Source organism: Oncorhynchus mykiss, chromosome 25, assembly GCF_057628025.1.
Source record: "Oncorhynchus mykiss isolate SJ-2025 chromosome 25, ASM5762802v1, whole genome shotgun sequence".
In the NCBI taxonomy this organism is placed as follows: domain Eukaryota; kingdom Metazoa; phylum Chordata; class Actinopteri; order Salmoniformes; family Salmonidae; genus Oncorhynchus; species Oncorhynchus mykiss.
The window spans coordinates 47,747,518-47,766,944 of record NC_143046.1 but is presented as its reverse complement, the minus strand read 5'-3'; the positions used below and the strand labels follow the sequence as shown (position 1 = coordinate 47,766,944).

At 43.4% G+C, this 19,427-nt stretch overlaps 1 long non-coding RNA gene across 1 annotated transcript; it reads left to right on the top strand.

The window, feature by feature from the left end:
- The first annotated feature begins 1,434 nt into the window (after positions 1 to 1,434).
- On the top strand, positions 1,435 to 8,225 carry LOC149972013 (uncharacterized). Its single transcript, XR_016491524.1, has 3 exons — positions 1,435 to 2,992; positions 3,635 to 3,733; positions 3,947 to 8,225. It is a non-coding gene; the product is annotated as an uncharacterized LOC149972013 (long non-coding RNA).
- Positions 8,226 to 19,427: the final 11,202 nt, after the last annotated feature.

Below are 19,427 nucleotides of genomic sequence, written 5' to 3'. Positions count from 1 at the left end.
ACGTGAGCCGAGGTAAACAGAGCCCTCAGGTGACCAAAAGCGTCATTGCCTCAGCTGACCAATGCAGTCGCACCGGTCCCCCCTTCAGCAGTGAGGTAATGGGAGCCGCTACCTGACCAATGCCCCGGATAAACCTCCGGTAGTAGTTGGCAAAGCCTAGAAACCGCTGCACTTCCTTTACCGTGGTGGGAGTCGGCCAATTACACATGGCTGAAATGCGGTCACTCTCCATCTCCACCCCTGAAGTGGAAATGCGGTACCCCAGGAAGGAGACGGACTGTTGGAAGAACAAACATTTCTCAGCCTTGATGTACAGGTCATGCTCCAACAGTCGACCAAGCACCCTGCGCACAAGGGACACATGCTCGGCGCATGTAGCGAAGTATATCAGAATGTCATCGATATACACCACTACACCCTGCCCGTGCAGGTCCCGGAAAATCTTGTCTACAAAGGCCTGGAAGACTGATGGAGCATTCATCAACCCGTATGGCATGACGAGGTACTCATAGTGCCCTGAGGTGGTACTAAATTCCATCTTCTACTCGTCCCCCTCCTGGATAAGCACCAGGTTGTAAGCGCTCCTAAGATCCAATTTTGTGAGGAAGCGCGCCCCGTGCATTGACTCTATCGTACTGGCTATGAGAGACAGCGGTTAGCTGTAGTTCACAATGATTTGGTTGATACCTCGATAGTCACTGCACAGGCGCAGACCTCCATCCTTCTTCTTCACAAAAATAAAACTTCGAGGAGGCAGGTGAAGTGGAGGGTGTACACTTTCCCCAGGGATTCGGATACATATGTTTCCATAGCCGCTGTCTTCTTACAGAAGGCCTGAGCCAAATCGGCATATTCAGAGGGGATGCGCACGGTGGAGACCTGGTCTGGACTTCCCAAAAAACTGTCAAACTGTCGAAAACAGTCGAAAACTGCCTGAAAGCTGCGGGTGAACTCCACGTAATGGTCCATCACAGCTTCTCCTTCCTCCCATACGGCGTTGGCCCACTCCAGGGCTTTCCCTGAGAGACAGGAGACGAGGGCGGACACGCGTTCACGTCCCGAAGGAGCAGGGTGGACGGTCGCCAGGTAGAGTTCCAGCTGGAGTAGGTACAACTTGCATCCAGCAGCCGTCCCAACATACTCCCTCTGGAGCGCGAGCCGAATCCCACTGGGACCGGGTGAAGGAGGGGTGAACAGTGGTGTCTGTTGTAGTGTGTACCAGAGCGCTGAGAGAACACAGCTCCTATCCCAGCCTCGGACGTGTCCACCTCCACTATGAACGCTAAAGAGGGATCTGGGTGAGCCAGCACGTGAGCCGAGGTAAACAGAGCCCTCAGGTGACCAAAAGCGTCATTGCCTCAGCTCGGTGGGTGGAGGTCATTGGGGTAGGGGTGGAGGTGCTGGAAGAACTCCTCCTGCCTCCCAACGGTCCATCGTCTGCAGCACGCGATCCATGGCGGTGCCGAGACGTTGCAACATAGTCGCATGCTGCTGGACGTGCTCCTTGATCGCCAAATAGGGGTTGTCTGCTCCTGCTGACTCCAATTTTTGGGTGCGTGATTCTGTAGTGGTCTAGGTGTAGCTGGTGCACAGGAGTCGGGCGCAGGACAGCAGATGAGTAACAAGTAACTTTACTCAAATATTCCAATAACATGTCGAAATACCGAGCCCACAATAACAGACCGAACATACATAAAACAATCACGCACAAAAACCGTGGGGAAAACAGAGGGTTAAATAATGAACATGTAATTGGGGAATTGAAACCAGGTGTGTAAAACAAAGACAAAACAAATGGAAAATGAAAAGTGGATCGAAAATGAAAAGTGGATAGTCACCGGCTACAAGGTCGGTGATGTCGATCGCCGCATTCGGAACGCCATCGCAAATCCACTTTTCATTTTCCATTTGTCATGTTGTGGGGGTGCTTTGCTGAAGGAGGGACTGGTGCACTTCACAAAATAGATGGCATCATCAGGTAGGGTAATTATGTGGATATATTGAAGAAACATCTCAAGACATCAGTCTTCCAAATGGACAATGACCCCAAGCATACTTCTAAAGTTGTGGCAAAATGGCTTAAGGACAACAAAGACAAGGGATGTCCATCACAAAGCCCTGACCTGACCAAGGAGTGGCCATCACAAAGCCCTGACCTCAATCCCATATATATTTTGTGGGCAGAACTGAAAAAATGTGTGCAATTTATTGTGGGAAGCTTGTGGAAGGCTACCCAAAACGTTTGACCCAAGTTAAACAATTTAAAGGCAATGCTGCATAATACTAATTGAGTGTATATAAACTTATGACCCACTGGGAATGTGAGGAAAGAAATAAAAGCTGAAATAAATCATTCTCTCTAATATAATTCTGACATTTCATATTCTTAAAATAAAGTGGTGATCCTAACAGACCTAAGACAGGGAATTTTTACTCTGATTAAATGTAATAAATTGTGAAAAACTGGGTTTTAATGTATTTGGGTAAAGTGTATGTAAACGTCTGACTTCAACTGTATATAAACACTGGAAATGGAATTCTAAGCATCACTCCAGTCAGAAAAGGCTCTGCGAACGTTTGTTTCCATTAATTTGCTATGGGCTCGCGCTAGCTTAGCCAATGTCCTTTTGCCATTTTTCAGCCTTGGATGAATTTGGACTTGTTCTATTGTCCAACCTAATCTTATCTCATGCTTGCATGGTGATTGAGTTAGCTAGTGTTACTGTACTATTTTTCAATGGTTTCTGACAGTGGCTTTAGTAGGACTTGTGGAGTTGAGGAGGATCGATACCATTTCTGTTAACTAATGTTAGCTACCTAACGTTAGCTTAACTTCAATTTAATGTAGCCAAGTTAGTGTAGCTAGCTAGCTATGTTTCTAACATTTCTTTATTTCTGTTCTTAAATGCAGAGTCAAGGACAGTGAATGGACAGCTTTGTAAAGATACCCTGAATGAGTGGAACCTGGCCTCTTTCATTACAAAGTTTGATGGTAAGTAAAATTTAGAAATTCCATTTTGAGAGTTGGGACAGAGCTTTGGGGGTGAAAAAAACACAGATTTTCATTGACCCTGTGTAAAACATCCTTCCACATTGTCATTGATAACCAAAAGTACAACCTTAATGGATACTTGAAAGACTTAACTTCACTGTAGACTCTTAGAACCATGCAGCCACTTTTGGGACTAGATACATTACATGCACAGCTACCATAGATAGTCTGGCCTACATTTTACCATACTTGTTTTATTGGTAATTTGCACAGATGTTCTGTCACAGTGACCAACCTGACACACAACACACACATCACAGCCTGGGAGGAGCTCATGGACTCTTAGGGGTAAAGTGCCTTACTCAAGGGCACAACAGCAGAAGTATACAGAGATATTGTAGCTGGTAAACTGGCTGACAGATCACTCCCTGCAGATTTCCCTGCAGGCAGTTCTGATGTTCAAATATCGGCCTACCTTTCTGATCTCAAAGCTACTGCCACCCCCTTTGTGCAACCATTTGACCTATCTTATCAACCCTTCCCTCAAAGTATTTCATTTGGAAATGTGAGTGAAACTATCCCTTAAGATCTCCCCCCTAGTGGTTAAGCCTAGTGGTTAAGATCATTGATTCGAATCCCCAGGCCAGCAAGTTGAAAAATCTGTCGTTCTGCAGTGGAAGAGATGGAACACGAAACGCTCTTGCTGTTGGAGGACTCGACTATAGCCTGAAGTTAAATGCAGTGAGTATTCTGTAAAAGCCACCTTTTTATAAACGAGAGGATGTCCTCGGGACACACACATGAATAGATAGGACTGTGGACACACCAAGAGACACACAAGCTTGCGCAGTAGCAGAGTCTTGCCAGGTACATGTTTAAAGATTGATTGTATATTTTGAAAACTGATTGTTAAAAGGAATTTATAATTAATTTAATACTTTCTGCTCACAACAGAGTAAAATGTGAGAGGGCAGCACAGATGACCAAGTGGCTGAACAACGTTTGCGGAGTACATGAAAGAGACCATGATCCAGAGGGCTCAGTGTACCAGACAGAATGGGGCCAAGACAGTCTGAGAGTATTCGTGTCTACTGGATACTCCAGGCATGGTGGGTTAAATATTTTACAAAAACAGACTTGAATTTGATTCTGTTTGCTGTGATTAACTAGCCTGGCTGAAGCGACCCACGTGACTCACAGTGCAGGGAGAGCTGTGACCACACTGGGCTGGAAAGGAGGCTGTTTGTTATTGCAATATTTGCTAATAAATTGTACGACAGGGTTTGAATGGTTCTCTCAAATGTTTTTTTGAGAACTCTCATTGTTTGGATTTGAAAATCCAACCATTGTAATAGAAGGGGGTGGCGCTCAGGGGCTGTGTGTGGCTGTGGGTGTTTGAGTGAGAAGGAACCAGAGGAGAGTAAACCAGTAAAAGCACAGACCCCTTCATTATCGACTCATTGTGACGACAACATCAAATAAATCAGGTGGACTTCAATAGTTATGTGTTAGCCATAACTAGTGATGGAAAAGTAGTTGTTTGTCTGGTTTCACCATAACACAATTTTGAGTCTCACAGGCATTAGAAACAGCATTGCATGTGGATATGGTGGGAACATGTGGATCTGAGCAAGTGTGATGTCATTGATGTTTGTTGATACGTATGTAAATGTGAAGTTGTCTATTGTTTTTGTCAATGCATGTTGTTTCTTAAAAATATTATTTTTTATGTTGTTTTTTTTACAAAGTTGTTGTCTGCTTTACTAATGATTACTCAAGACTTCTCAATTTAAACTGCCTGGGGAAACTCACTGATAACTGGATCACGGTCTTCAAGGACAAACAACTTTGCTTTGTTAGCCCAGAGAAAAGCAGGCCCAATATCTTCTCTTTGAAGTGCAGGTATAGTTTTAATTGACCCTGCTGGTGGTGTCTCAGATGCTCATTTATTTTTAACCTGAAACAATCAAGTTATTCACTAAACATTCTTCTCTCCAGAAACACAAGGTGACATCGCTTTAACACTTCTACCAGTGGTCCTCCCAACACCAGTCTACATGATAGGCAGGAAAACATTCCGACCCAGCTTCAATGAGATCAGAACGTCTTTCCTTGATTTGCGGCCTGTAAGTTTAAATAGTGGATAGGCATAGGGAAAGTGATGGGGAAATTAGATGATGGCATTTTGTAAACCTTGAATGAAATGTACAGCATTCCAAAATCATAACTGCACACTCCAAGACATAAGGTAGGTTTCCATCCAATTTGCGACAGATATTAATGCGCATATTCTCAAATCTGCATAAAAAACAATCAAATCAAATGTTATTTGTCACATGCTCCGAATACAACAGGTGTAGTAGACCTTACCGTGAAATGCTTACTTATAAGCCCTTAACCAACAATGCAGTTTTAAGAAAATAGTTAAGAAAATATTTACTAAATAAACTAAAGTAAAACATTTAATGAAAAGTAACACAATAAAATAACAATAACGAGGCTATTTACAAGGGATACCGGTACCGAGTCAATGTGCGGGGGTACAGGTTAGTAATTTGTGCAGGTTAATAATTTGTGCAGATAATAAACAGTAAGTAGCAGCAGTGTAAAAACAAAGGGGGGGGGGTCAATGTAAATAGTCCGGGTGGCCATTTGATTAATTGTTCAGCAGTCTTATGGCTTGGGGGTAGAAACTATTAAGAGCCATTTGGACCTAGACTTGCGGTAGCAGAGAGAACAGTCTATGACCTAGGTGACTGGAGTCTTTGACAATTTTTTGGGCCTGACACTGCCTAGTATATACAGTACCAGTCAAAAGTTTGGACACACCTACTCATTCAAAGGTTTTTCTTCTCTACATTGTACAATAATAGTGAAGACATCAAAACTATGAAATAACACATATGGAATCATGTAGTAACCAAAAAAGTATTAAACAAATCAACATATATTTTATATTTGAGATACGTCAAAGTAGCCATGAAGCATGGAGGAGGAGGTGTGGGGGTGCTTTTTTGCTTTAGTGACACTGTCAGTGATTTATTTAGAATTCAAGGCACACTTAACCAGCATGACTACCACAGCATTCTGCAGTGATACGCCATAGTAAGTGCTCAGCATATGTGAGAACTCCTTCAAGACTGTTGGGAAAGCATTTCAAGCATTCCAAATGCCATGCCACAGTTGCCCTTAGTTGACCCGAATGTGGGTAATGATGAGAGATGGTTTATGGAAAACTAATGTCGATTTTGTGATTCAAATTTTTATAAAAATATAAATATTTGTATATAAATATTTGTGTATATATATAAATATTTGTAACTTGAACAGTATACACACTGTGTATGTCAGGTTTTCATCCTTTACGTTGTGTAGGAAATAACAAAGATGATGTTAATATTTTTGTTTAGATAGGAATGTGATTTTAGTTTTCTAACGAGATTGTAGTTTTGAAGATACGTTGACCCAGTAAGTAGCCAGGCCCGAGGGAGCTCAGAGAGCGTGTCAGCATGATGGAAACACCCCCATTTTACCAGAGCGTACAAAGGATGAGTTGAGAATTAACATATCAGACCAGAAGGACCCAAGGTGCAGCTTAGGTCTCCATTGGTTACGACTCTGAAAATCAACACGAGGTGAGGACGACAATGTAGCCTCTCTAACAATCAATATTACGGCTGAGTAGCTGTTCTAAGTACTATAACTAAGAAAGTGAATAGGATCATCCTGTTACTCTCTTCAAATCATTGTCTACTACGCTGCTCTCATCACCCCACTGGGGATCATCAACATGGCTGATGAGCTGTCTTCAGAGGACCCCTCTTTCTTGGAGTGAAAGTTAACACCACTCCGTTAGTCTGCTTCAGACTACAGTACAAGGCATTCAAGCCACGGTTAACTAAGAAGAAGGACATTGTGACCTCTTGTGGACAATCAGAGCCTTCAACTTAAGAGCTCGGGAGAAGGCCAACGGAACCCTTTCCACGAAGGCCTGGGTCCAACAAAGATAAACAACAAAGGAAGACATCCAAACACGTACATACATTATTTCTTACCCCCAACGGGTGGCGGTTCGGGGCAAAGTATTATGATTACCGTGAGCGTAGTTCCAAGTGTATAAGTTTGATCAGGAACACAAGTTCAAAAACAAGCTCTTCAAGACTCTAAAACAGCTTTCAGAAGTGGGAGACTCGAAGAGATGGAGAAATGCGAGTGGAAAGACAATCTCACCCAAATCATACATGCATTCAGTGTCACCAGACACGAAGCCACTGGATTTTCTCAGTTTTACCTACTATATGGCAGCCATCCACCCCTGCCAGTGGACCTGTAGGCCAACAGAATGTATGAGGCATACAAGATCACATCGGGGAACAGTAAGCAATCCAGCGCGAGAAAGAAGAGGTACTATGATAAACAGACGAGAGATGTATCCCTTCACCCAGGAGACAGTGTGCTTGTGCGGATTGTCAGTGAGCGAAGAGGTCCTGGGAAACTACAGTCATACTGGGAGAAGACAACTTACATTGAGAAGGAACAAGTTGGAGACAATCCTGTGTACAAGGTATGTCCCGAAACAGGTGAAGGCAGAACACAGACTTTACATCGGAACCTGCTACTTGAAGTCAATAACGTACCTGTAACTCACCTCCACAGCCAGTGAGGACAGAACCTGCTAAGGGAAAGAACAGAAAATCACTACTCAGAACAGTGACACTACGGATTCTGAAAAAGTAGAAGGTTCAGGTGCACATTACTGGTTGATGATACCTATGAGAAGAAAGGAGCAGTGAGAAGAAAGCACTTACCATGAGAGACCTACCTTGATGCCAGTTCATGGAGAACTCAGTAGTACCCAACGATCCCTCTAAGCTGCGTGCCGGTGTGCAACTCCCCCGGGACTGCTTTTCAGAAGAAATATCAGCCCATGCAGAGAAGCATGAGATTGAACGTCACTTAACTTTCTAGAGTTTTCCCCCTTAGTTAACACTATCAACATTTCCCTTTACTGTGGGAATGGTGATCAAATCAACTCGATATTAGACCATTTCAATGCAACATACTGAACTATGAAAAACTATGCAAGAGATTTTGTTGTAGGCAGAAAGCATTGGAATAGGATTCTATTGCATTGGCAGGCACTACTTAGGCCCAACTCTACACAGACTGATGTGGCGTAACCAATCAGAGCTGCAGTAGGCCTATATGCAAATAGACCATTGCCACATGTGACTCTCCACCTGGATTCGATCTTATGTAGCAACATTTGAAATTGTGTTTTTTATTAGATTAGATAGATAAAAGTGGAGATTCAGAGCTACGAAATGGTATGTCACTAATTCTGCTTTGAAAGTTGATCAACTTGTAAATTAGCTTTTGAGAAAATCGCCTTTGAATGTTTTGCTATCTAGTGAAGTGCTTTTCTTTGTCTACACCCATTCAGCATCGTTCACACCCTCTTAAGATTTAGCCCCACCCATCTCATTTCGCTCTCAGAGTTCACACCTGGCGCTCTGATCGATGATTTGTTTACCTCTGGATAACATGAAAACAGCCTAACAGCCTGACGTTTACTGACACCGGCCATATTCAACGGGTGTTGTACACACGTCACGTAATGTTAGCTAGTTAAACTACATTGAACAATGCCAACAATGTCACAGTGCTGGGAGCTAACCAACCATGTTCAATATTAGCAAGCTAACATTAGGCTCTAACTAGAACAGCAAACGGCTCTGGGAAACTAATAATAACATCAGCTAGGGAGCCAGCCAGCCAACGTTAGCTAGCTAGCTAACAGTACACTTTAGCTTAAGATATATAGCTAGCTAGCTAGCTAGGTAAACAATGTACCTAGCTAGGTAAACAAAGTGTAAGATCACACACGTCACGTAATGTTAGCTAACGAGCCAGCGAGCTAACTTTAGCTAGTTAAACAACAATGAACAGTGCCAACAATGCCAGTGCTGGGAGCTAACCAACCATGTTCAATGTTAGCAAGCTAACATTAGGCTCTAACTAGAACAGCAAACCACTCTGGGAAACAAATAATAATGTCAGCTAGGGAGCCAGCCTGCTAACGTTAGCTAGCCAGCTAACAGTACATTTTAGCTTGAAATGAAACCACTTTCTGTCAAAATTAGAAAATGTGTAATATCTGAAAATGTAGCTAGCTGACGCTAGACTATCTTACCTGTATACATAATCATGGTTGCCCTTAGTTTGAAGATGTAATCCGGAGACTGGTGTTTTCTCCATCTCTTTAGCTATCATACTCTAATTCCACTGATTTCAAAACTTGACTCTCCAGAAAGTGGAGGGCAACACTTATGCAGCTCCACAAACAATACATTTTTTTAAAGACGCGTTCGGCAGGATTACCAACACAGACCAATCGGAACTCCTCTCTTGGCATGTCCAGCCCAATCATTATCTCAGCCAATCATGGCTAGTGGGAAGGTTGCCACTTTTTTGTGGCTTAACCAACAAGGCTCGTAATTTAACCATTTTATTCGTATTTACAGATGGCATACAAGTTTATTATTAAGGCACATGAAAATTGTGGTGTCCGAAAAATAACCTCTCACTTAATATCAGCAAAATAAAAGAGATGGTCGTGGACTTCAGGAAACAGCAAAGGGAGCACCCCCATATCCACATCGATGGGACAGCAGTGGAGAAGGTGGAAAGTTTTAAGTTCCTCTGTGTACATATCACCGACAAACTGAAATGGTCCATGCGCACAGACAGTGTGGTGAAGAATGCGCAACAGCGGCTCTCTTCAACCTCAGGAGGCTGAAAAAATGTGTCTTGTCACCGGAAACCCCCACTAACTTTTACAGGTGCACAATTGAGAGCATCCTGTCTGGATGAATCAAATCTAGATGTATTTGTCACATGTGCCGAATACAGTGAAATGCTTACGTACCTACAAGCCCTCAACCAAAAATGCAGTTTTAAGAAAATACCTAAAAAAAGTAAGAGATAAGAATAACAAATGATTAAAGAGCAGCAGTAAATAATATATACAGTGGTTCCGGTACAGAGTCAATGTGCGGGGGCACCAGTGTCGAGGTAATTGAGGTAATATGTACATGTAGGTAGAGTTATTAAAGTGACTATGGAAAGACAACAACAGAGAATAGCTGTAGCGTTCCAGAGGGGGAGGGGGGGCAGGGGGCAATGCAAATAGTCTGGATAGCCCTTATGGCTTGGGGATAGAAGCTGTTTAGCAGCCTCTTGAACATAGACTTGGCGCTCCGGTACCACTTGCCGTGCGGAAGCAGAGAGAACAGTCTATGACTAGGGTGGCTGGAGTCTTTGACAATTTTTAGGGCCTTCCCCTGACACCGCCTGGTACAGAGGTCCTGGATAGCAGGAACCTTGGCCCCAGTGATGCACTACCGTCTGTAGTGCCTTGCGGTCGGAGGCCGAGCAAATGCCATACCAGGCCATACCATACAACCCGTCAGGATGCTCTCGATGGTGCAGCTGTAAAACCTTTTGAGGATCTGAGGACCCATGCTAAATCCTTTCAGTCTCCTGAGAGGGAAAAGGTTTTTTCGTGCCCTGTTCATGATTGTCTTGGTGTGCTTGGACCATGTTAGTTTGTTGGTGATGTGGACGCAAAGGAACTTGAAGCTCTCAACCTGCTCCACTACAGCCCCGTCAATGAGAATGGGGCTTGCTCAGTCCTCCTTTTCCTGTAGTCCACAATCATCTCCTTTGTCTTGATCATGTTGAGGGAGAGGTTGTTGTCCTTGCACCACACGGCCAGGTCTCTGACCTCCTCCCTATAGGCTGTCTCATCGTTGTCGGTGATCAGGCCTACCACTGTTGTGTCATCAGCAAACAATGATGGTGTTTGAGTGAACAGGGAATACAGGAGGGGACTGAGCACGCACCCCTGAGGGGCCCCCGTGTTGAGGATCAGCGTGGTGGACATGTTGTTACCTACCCTTAGCACCTGGTAGAGTGTATAATCCACCAGCTGCATTAATGTCGTCGTTCAGCTGCAACTCTGGGTAAATGTAAGATATTACAGTTTTATTTTGTGAAGTGCACCAGTCCCTCCTGCAGCAAAGCACCCACACAACATGATGCTGCCACCCCCATGCCTTTTTCATCCAAACATAACAATGGTCATTATGGCCAAACAGTTCTATTTTTGTTTCATCAGACCAGTGGTCATTTCTCCAAAAAGTATGATCTTTGTCCCCATGTGCAATTGCAAACCGTAGTCTGGCTTTTTTATGGTGGTTTTGGAGCAGTGGCTTCTTCCTTGCGGAGCGGCCTTTCAGGTTATGTCGATAAAGGACTTGTTTTACTGTGGATATAGATACTTTTGTACTTGTTTTTTTCTGAGGTCTTGGCTGATTTCTTTTGATTTTCCCATGATGTCAAGCAAAGTGGCCCTGAGTTTGAAGGTAGGCCTTGAAATACATCCACAGGTACACCTCCAATTGACTCCAATGATGTCAATTAGCCTATCAGAAGCTTCTAAAGCCATGACATCATTTTCTGGAATTTCCCAAGCTGTTTAAAGGCACAGTCAATTTAGTGTATGTAAACTTCTGACCCACTGGAATTGTGATACAGTGAATTATTAGTGAAATAATCTGTCTGTAAACAATTGTTGGAAAAATGACTTGTGTCATGCTCAAAGTAGATGTCCTAACCGACTTGCGAAAACTATAGTTTGTTAACAATACATTTGTGGAGTGGTTGAAAAATGAGTTTTAATGACTCCAACCTAAGTGTATATAAACTTCTGACTTCAACTGTATATGGATCTGTGCCATTCACTTTGAAATGGAATGTGTTTATAGCATGATCGGTCGTGAATAGATGAGCTTGTTTGGAGATCAAAGCGAGAGCTGTATGTAGCCACGTGTGCACATTTGTTCATATCCTTTGCTAGTTAGTGAGTTATTGGCTCAGTTATTGATAATTTATAGTCTACAATGGGGGACTGATTGCATCCTACAAGAGCAGAAAACATGTACATTTTGTGTAAAGAGCTTTTCTTTGTCTTAAAGGGGTCAGTGTTGTATTTTAAAACAGGCTTGCCGAAGCTAAATCGCCAATAGGCAGAGGGTAGCATAATTTGTCTGATTCACTGTAATAATGCTATGGGAATAATAATGCATTTTATTTTGTAAAGTAGGTTCTTGCAACAAAAAAACACAACAACATTTTCAGTCACCTCATTGTCTGAAAGACAAGTGTATAAACAGGTTCATTTCAAGCCCAGCATGTTTAAAAAAAATAGTCTCATGGAGTGTAGGCCTACACTGAACACCACACATTGGCTGCTACTGGCTGTATGATAGAACAGCTATTTCCATGTTAAAATGTTATGGGATGCATTTTTTGATGGTAGGCCAATCTGATAGGCCTACATTATGATCAAATAGCCGAAGTAGCCTACTCAACCACTGTCTGAAACTGTAACACTTAAAGCGGGTACAGCTTCAGTGTTCACAGTAAACACGCACTTTTCACACGAACAGTGTGAAGAACCAGTTACTGAAGAGAGATCTATAAATTCCCCATTAAATGCCTCGCACACTGAACAAGTCAGACGATCCAGTAGGGACAGATGTTCACATACCATACACTAGGTCAGCCTTCACTACACATCTTACAGTCAACTCAATAGGGGCTTATAGTGCACCTTATTTGCTAGTATGGGGAACAACTTGCCACTTCCCACCTCCTTACCAATTCCCCATCCATGTGTACTAAAGGACCTAAAGTGTGGAAGAAAGTTAACGAGTTGTAAATATGTAGGAATGTCAGGAGCTATCTTGTTTTTGTCAAGGAGCATGTGACACACACAACATATGTTGGTCACAATTTGCTGACTGGCGGCTCTCGGGGATCCTGGCTGACTGGCGGCTCTGGGGCATCCTGGCTGACTGGCGGCTCTGGAAGATCCTGGCTGACTGGCGGCTCTGGAACATCCTGGCTGACTGGCGGCTCTGGAAGATCCTGGCTGACTGGCGGCTCTGGCGGCTCCTTGCAAACTGTCGGCTCTGGCGGCTCCTTGCAGACTGGAGGCTCTAGCGGCTCCTTGCAGACTGGAGGCTCTGGCGGTTCTGGACACACGGGAGACTCTAGCAGCTCTGGACAGACGGAAGACTCTAGCAGCTCTGGACAGACGGAAGACTCTAGCAGCTCTGGACAGACGGGAGACTCTAGCAGCTCTGGACAGACGGGAGACTCTAGCAGCTCTGGACAGACAAGACTCTAGCAGCTCTGGACAGACAAGAGACTCTAGCAGCTCTGGACAGACAAGAGACTCTAGCAGCTCTGGACAGACGGGAGACTCTAGCAGCTCTGGACAGGCGAGGCACACTGTAGGCCTGGTGCGTGGTGCTGGCACTGGTGGTACTGGGCCGAGGACATGCACCTCAGGGCCGAGTGCGGGGAGCTGCCACCGGAGGGCTGATGCGTGGAGGTGGTACTGGATAGACCGGACCGTGCAGGTGCACTGGAGCTCTTGAGCACCGAGCCTGCCCAACCTTACCTGGTTGAATGCTCCCGGTCGCCCTGCCAGTGCAGCGAGGTGAAATAGCCCGCACTGGGCTGTGCAGGCGAACCGGGGACACCATGCGCAAGGCTGGTGCCATGTACGCCAGCCCAAGGAGACGCACTGGAGACCAGATGCATAGAGCCAGCTTCATGGCACCTGGCTCGATGCCCACTCTAGCCCGGCCAATCCGAGGAGCTGGTATGTACCGCACCGGGCTATGCACTCGCACTGGGGACACCATGCGCTCCACAGCATAACACCGTGCCTGTCCGGTCTCTCTCGCTCCCCGGTAAGCACAGGAATTTGGCGTATGTCTCCTACCTGTCTTCGCCATACTTCCTGTGTGCCTCCCCTCAATACATTTTTGGGGCTGCCTCTTGGGCTTCCTTGCCAGCCGTGTTCCCTCGTATCGCCGGTTCCTCTCTCTGGCTGCCTCTGCTCTCCTAGCTGCCTCCACCTGTTCCTATGGGAGGCGATCCTTTCCCGCCAGCATCTCCTCCCATGTGTAGCAACCCTTGCCGTCCAAAACGTCATCCCATGTCCATTGCTCCTTGCGCTGCTCCTGCTGCCGCTGCCTGTCACCACGCCGCTTGGTCCTGTTGTGGTGGGTGATTCTGTAACGGCTTTCTTCCTGGGAAGGAGAGGCGGACCAAAACGCAGCGTGGTTAGAGTTCATGTTCTTTAATAAGAGACACTTAACATGAACTAACTACAAAACAATAAATGTGAAAACCGAACACAGTCTTATCGGGTGCATAGACACAAAGACAAGAAACAACCACCCACAAAACCCAACACAAAACAGGCTACCTAAATATGGTTCCCATTCAGAGACAATGACTAACACCTGCCTCTGATTGAGAACCATATCAGGCCAAACATAGAAATAGACAAACTAGACACACAACATAGAATGCCCACCCAGCTCACGTCCTGACCAACACTAAAACAAGGAACAGACAAAAGAACTATGGTCAGAACGTGACATTGACAGCAATTTTCAAGTCTTGCCATAGATTTTTAAGCCGATTTATGTCAAACCTGTAACTAGGCCACTCAGGAACATTCAATGTCGTCTTGGTAAGAAACTCCAGTGTATATTTGGCATTTTGTTTAAGGTTATTGTCCTGCTGAAAGGTGAATTTGTCTCCCAGGGTCTGTTGGAAAGCAGACTGAACCAGGTTTTCCTCAAGGATTTTGCCTGTGCTTAGCTGTATTCCGTTTCTTTTTATCCTAAAAAAAACTCCTTAGTCCTTGCCGATGAAAAGCATACCCATAACATGATACAGTCAACAACATGCTTGAAAATATGAAGAGTTGTACTCAGTGATGTGTTGTGTTGGATTTGCCCCAAACATAACACTTTGTATTCAGGACATTAATTTAACTTCTTTGCCACATTTTTTTGCAGTTTTACTTTAGTGCTTTATTGCAAACAGGATGCATGTTTTGGAATATTTTTACTCTGTACAGGCTTCCTTCTTTCCATTCTGTCATATAGGTTAGTATTGTGGAGTAACTACAATGTTTTTGATCCATCCTCAGTTTTCTCCTATCACAGCCATTAAACTGTTTTAAAGTCACCTTTCGCCTCATGATGAAATCCCTGAGTGGTTTCCTTCCTCTCCGGCAACTGAGTTAGGAAGGACGCCTGTATCTTTGTAGTGGCTGGGTGTATTGAGACACCATCCAAAGTGTAATTAATAACTTCAACATGCTCAAAGGGATATTCAATGTCTGTTTTTTTACTCATCTACCAATAGGTGCCCTTCTTTACGAGGCATTGGAAAACCTCCCTGGTCTTTGTGGTAGAATCTGGGTCTGAAATTCACTGTTCGACTGAGGGAGCTTACAGATAATTGTATTTGGGGCGTACAGAAATTAGGTAATTCATCATGTTAAACACTATTATTGCACACAGAGTAAGTCCATGCAACTTACAGTATTGTTCATTGTTAAGAAAATGTTTACTCCTGAACTTTTTTAGGCTTGCCATAACAAAGGGAATATTGAATATTCATTGACTCAAACATTTCAGCTTTTCATTTTTAATTTGTAAAAATGTCAAAATTCCTCTTTGTGTATTCCAATGACACAATCTCAATTAAATACATTTTTAAATTCAGGCTGTAACAGAGCAAAATGTGGAAAAAGTCAATGGTTGTGATATAACTTTCTGACGGCACTGTATATATGTTGCACTGACTTCCTAAAGGTTACTCTGTGTTTGGGATTTAAAAGTTAATATTTGTAGAGAAAGTGTAAATGTCATTGCTATGGCATAGCACTGTTCAGAGTTAGCATTACCTTTTGGTCAGAGAACAGGCATTGAGTTTTCATTGTTTGATTTATTTGTAATGAAACAGTTTATCTGTGTAGATCTTTTGACAATAACTTTATACGGTTATATGTAACAGAACAGCCTGAAAGGTAATTACTATGTATTGTATGTGAAAGGAATATTAATTGACAGATTTTATGTATTTTTGTGTTTTCTTTTATATTGTGAACATACTGGTCTATATGTTTGTACTTTTATGATATTAAAATTGAATTTGGTGTGAAACTTTAAAAAAAATTGAAACTGGAAAAAAGAGAACAATATGCATTACTGGATATTTTAAATATGAGTGACAACTGTTTGGAGTTTCTGACAGCCACTATGTGAGCTTATTACATTATATACACTTTCTTATGATTGTCTATGTGGAAGAACCCCTTACCTTCTAATGACTTGTGTAGTTTGTGAGCATCAGAGCAAAACTTGTCTCAGCTTTTCATAGATAACATTTAATAGTTTGTAGACCAAAGCATTCTGACTCTAAAAACATTTTTGTAAAAAAAGACCCTGGCCCCTTCTGGATTCACGAACACGGTTATAGCTCAGCCCCCGTTAATCACAGAGACTAACGGTTGGTAACGGATACAGAAGAAATAGACAAATCTAATGGTACAACCCAGAAGTATGTAGCCCAAACAAACAATGTTTAAAAGGGGTTAGAAGTCCTAAATCGCGACGTTGCGACGGTGGGACTCATTGGGTTCAATCAAACTACTCTTAGATGAGTAATATACTGTAAGCTAGTGACGCATTGTGGTACAGACTTTCCAGTAATTCCTGGTGCATACAATACCTTGACTCTCGGAGACTGTGAGATGTGTTTAAGGGGTTGCAATTTCCAGGGAAGTAATGATGCTGACACACACACCTTGCACACATGCATGCACACACACACTGCTTGAACAGTGCCAAACTGCCAAATATCCCTTTTGTAACCCGAGGCAGGGAGCTGGCGCCAGGGAACACTCAAGTCCTCTGCTCAGCAAGAGGTTTATCACTAAAGCAGCCATGACTGCCGCACACACAGTATCAAAAGATGGACAGATCAGTTGCTTATTGGTGTGTGTGTGCATGCACACCAGAGGTGCATACGCCTACACACAAACACCATCAAAAGCTAGATTAGTGGCTTATCTGTGTGTTTGTGTGTAGACATATGTACCAGTGGTGAATATTAAAATCAATGGAATAACTTTATTTACCCAATATCCATATTTCAGTGTGTTTGGGGTCACTTAGAAATGTCCTTATTTTCCATGAAAACATACATGAAATTAGTTGCAAAATGAATAGGAAATATTGTAAGGTGCGTGACTGGCTGCAGGGAAGTCAGTCGCAGAAGAGTAGAACTGGGTAATAAACCAGAGCAGTTTAATATGCAAAACCAACGGCATATGGGTACAAAATAACCCGTTGCGAACCAGTCAGAGTGCACAAACCCTTTACAACAAACAATTTCACACACAGACATGGGTGGAACAGAGGGTTAAATACATGACAAGCAATGAGGGAATGTAAACCAGGTGTGTGTGGGAAAACAAGACAAAACAAATGGGAAATTAAAGGTGGATCGGCGATGGCTACAAGACTGGTGACGTCGACCGCCGAACGCCACCCGAACAAGGAGAGGAACCGACTTCGGCGGAAGTCGTGACAAATATAGTCAAGACGTTGACAAGGTTAGAAATAATAATTGTGTCCTTCAAACTTTGCTTTCGTCAAAGAATCCTCCATTTGCAGCCTTGCAGACCTTTGGTATTCTAGTTGTCAGTTTGTTGAGGTAATCGGAAGAGATTTCACCCCATTCTTCCTGAAGCACCTCCCACAAGTTGGATTGGCTTGATGGGCACTTCTTACGTACCATACGGTCAAGCTGCTCCCACTGCTCCCACAACAGCTCAAAGGGTTGAGATCTGTTGACTGCTGGCCACACCATTATAGACAGAATACCAGCTGACTGCTTCTTCCCTAAATTGTTATTGCATAGTTTGGAGCTGTGCTTTGGGTCATTGTCCTGTTTTAGGAGGAAATTGGTTCCAATTAAGCGCCGTCCACAGGGTATCGCATGGCAAAATGGAGTGATAGCCTTCCTTCTTCAAGACCCCTTTTACCCTGTACAAATCTCCCACTTTACCACCACCAAAGCACCCCCAGACCATCACATTGCCTCCACCATGTTTGACAGGTGGCGTCAAGCACTCCTCCCGCATCTTTAAAAAAAAATTCTGCATCTCACGAATATTATTTTTTGTGATCCAAATACCTCAAACTTAGATTGGTCCAGTCTTCCTCTGTCCTGTGTCTGTTTTCTTTTGCCCATCTTCATTTTTTATTGGCTAGTCTGAGATATGGCTTTTTCTTTACAACTCTGTCTTGAAGGGCAGCATCCCGGCGTCGCCTCTTCACTGTTGATGTTGAGACTGGTGTTTTGCGGGTACTATTTAATGAAGCTGCCAGTTGAGGACTTGTGAGGCGTCGGCCACTCAAATTAGACACACTAATGTACTTGTCCTCTTGCTCAGTTGTGCACCGGGGCCTCCCACTCCTCTTTCTATTCTGGTTATAGCTGTTCTTTCTATTCTGGTTTGAGCTGTTCTTTGAAGGGAGTAGTACACAGCGTTGTACGAGATCTTCAGTTTCTTGTCAATTTCTCGTATGGAATAGCCTTCATTTTCCAGAACAAGAATAGACTGACGAGTTTCAGAAGAATGTTCTTTGTTTCTAGCCGTTTTGAGCCTGTAAGCGAACCAACAAATGCTGATGCTCCAGATACTCAACTAGTCTAAAGAAGGACAGTTTTATTGCTTCTTTAATCAGAAAAGTTGTCAGCTGTGCTAACAATTGCAAAAGGGTTTTCTAATGATCAATTAGCCTTTTAAAGGGATACACTTGGATTAGCTAACACAATTTGCCATTGGAACACAGGCGTGATGGTTGCTGATAATGGGCCTCTATATGCCTATGTAGATATTCCATTAAAAATCAGACTTTTCCAGCTACAATAGTCCTTTACAATATTAACAATGTCTACACTGTATTTCTGATCAATTTTATGTTATTTTAATAGACAAAATGTGCTTTTCTTTCAAAAACAACAACATTTCTAAGTGACCCCAAACTTCGAACGGAAGAGTATGTATATTTATTAATGTACCATCTATCTCCGAGTTGCATTATTAATCTTTCTTCAAGTGCTTGAGGCATTTTTGCGATGTTTGGCCTTTACGATTGGCATTTAGCACTCTCCACCCATGAGGTCTCCCCTATCTCACTTGAGCTCTGTGTGTGTGTGTGTGTGTGTGTGTGTGTGTGTGTGTGTGTGTGTGTGTGTGTAACCGCACTCCTATCGCTCAACATGCCACATAGAAGCTGTTTCCTGTCTGCCCCTTTCTGACTCTCTTCTGTAGATCTACCAGTGCCCTGCCTTTGCCTGTCCCGAGGAATGCAGTAAACACATATCAACTTTGCAAATGCTTCCTCTCTCTGCGCCCATTAAACCCAGGGCTGCCATAAGATAATTATATTAACAAGGACATCTTTAATAATATGAGATTGAA